Below are 2,492 nucleotides of genomic sequence, written 5' to 3'. Positions count from 1 at the left end.
AGAAATGTAATACACATAGATCTCCAGAAATAAAAATCGTCAGCTGGGAGGCAACATATCCTTGATGTATTTTGAGTTTACAGCCTTGAGCAGCAATGGGCCCAGATGGGGTTCCTATTCCTCATGTCAAAAGCAAATCCCCTGCATAACAGCCCCAGCTTGAAAGCTTTATTCTCCTTCTTCACAGTAGTTGCTCCCGGGGGTTCTAATCTATTTTCTGTCTCCTTGTCAACATTGCCTCCAGCGAGCGAGGTGTGATGCAATCCTTTTAGGCCCCCGAAGAAGAATGCAAGGTCTTATTTATACTGCAGCCTTCTCTGAGGACTGGAGCTCACCCTGCGAGGGCTGTGAAGTGAGTGTGGTTTTTACTCAGTGTGTTAGGTGGGGCCAGGTGTGGTTAAAGGTAGTTTTTCCTTAGGATTTTGGATATTTCTGCAGGCATAAAGCTAGAGAGAAGGATATGATAATCCTATGTGATGAGCATGTGACTGAAAAACTAAGGTCTGGGGGACCTAGCTTAACTGTAGGATGCGTAGTTAACATTTAAGAGGGCCTCCATTCAATCCTAATCACATATGTACACATACACACACACACACACACACACACACACACACACACAGTGTGTACACAAACCTAGTAACATTGTATCAATTTTGTTTTTCTATTTCCCATGCACCCCTTTTTCTCCTTAAATTGCTTTATTTTTAATTGTTTTTTATTTTGTTTTTTAAAATTTATTTATTTATTTTTATTTATTTATTTATTTTTTATTTTTTTGGTTTTTTTGAGACAGGGTTTCTCTGTATAGCCCTGGTTGTTCTGGAACTCACTCTGTAGACCAGGCTGACCTCAAACTCAGAAATTCACCTGCCTCTGCCTCCCAAGTGCTGGGATTAAAGGCATGCGCCATCACTGCCCGACTAAAGATTTATTTTTATGTATATGAGTACACTGTAGCTGTACAGATGGTTGTGAGCCTTCATGTGGTGTTGGGAGTTGCAATTAGGACCTCTGCTCACTCTGGTCGACCCGTCTCACTCAGTTCCTGCTCGCTCTGGGCCAAAGATTTATTTATAATTATACACACTGTTCAGACACACCAAAAGAGGGCATCAGATCTTATTACAGGTGGCTGTGAGCCACCAGGTGTTTGCTGGGATTTGAACTCAGGACCTTCAGAAGAACAGTCAGTGCTCTTACCCACTGAGCCATCTCACCAGCCCATTCTGTTTTGTCTTGTTTTGTTTTCATCATGCATGGGAAGCAAGTAATCTACCACTAAGCCGCACAACCCCAGCCCTTTCCTCTTAGAGGCAAACCCTAGATATTTGTACTGTTTCACTACAATACGGACAAGTATTATCTACTCAATTTTATGGGGAAATAAAGGCACGGACAAGTTAAGAATCTCACCCAAAATGATACACAGAATCTGTGGGAAAGATGGACAAAATGAATTTCCCCCAGGTACTCTCACAAGGTAAAGAGAACTGCCCTACAAAGTATCTTAGGCCTATACCTAAGGTAGCTACACAATTGCTCTTAGAACCCTACTACAAAATACAATTGTAGCCACAATGTTCAAGAGTGATATGGATTTACTCCAGTGCCTGGTGTTGAAACACAGCAAGGGTTTACTTCTTGAAACCAAAAGTGGAATTCCTTTAAAGAATAAGTAGCATCTGGGTGTAATGATGTTTGCCATACATCCCAACATTCAGGAGGCAGAGGCAGGAGCATTCTTATGAGTTGGAGGCCACACCAAAGGCTACCCGGTGAGACCCTGTTTTGTTTTGTTTTTGAAAGTCAACAGTGTTCCTGGGTTTGTACCTGCCCCCTCTCCCTCTCTATGTGTGTCTGTCTGTGTGTAGGTGGGTACATTTTTGACAGGGATTGAATGAAGGGCCTCATGGATGTCAAATCTAAACCCAAAGTCACATTTACTTTTAAGGTTGTTGTTTAAAATCTTAGCGTGACTTGTCAGAGCAAGCATGTGATCCAGTGGTCACCTGAGACCCAGAGAGTGCAAGTCTTGTTTTTGCTACTGCATACAGCATCCTGCAATCTGTATTCCTATGGGGAACGGTTCAGCAAACACCACCCCGCCAAGACATCTCAGAGGTGAGTTTTCTCCTGACAGGCCTTCAGATGCTGAGTATCTGGCTTGACCATTTTCAGTAAGTGGCTCAGTGTCGCCTGGGGTTTGGTTATCAGGCTGCGTCCCAGAGGAGCTTCATAGGGCCTTGCCTTTGCTTCTCTGTTGTCCCTGGGAAACTGTTGGACCACAAAGAATGTGGCTGCTCTCTGACTCTGGCTCCTTGAGAGGAGGGTCTAACTGCATGGATTTCCTGGGTGGTTTGTGACAGCCCTCAGACTACACATGGCATATCTCCACTTTCAGGAGGGGTCCTTCCTGCTGGAAAGAACAGCCATGCTATTGGAGGGTTGGGTTGGGAGGTTTTTTGTTGTTGTTGTTGTTGTTGTTTTGT

The sequence above is a fragment of the Mus caroli genome, chromosome 17 (assembly GCF_900094665.2).
Source record: "Mus caroli chromosome 17, CAROLI_EIJ_v1.1, whole genome shotgun sequence".
Lineage (NCBI taxonomy): Eukaryota > Metazoa > Chordata > Mammalia > Rodentia > Muridae > Mus > Mus caroli.
This window is presented reverse-complemented; position numbering follows the sequence as displayed.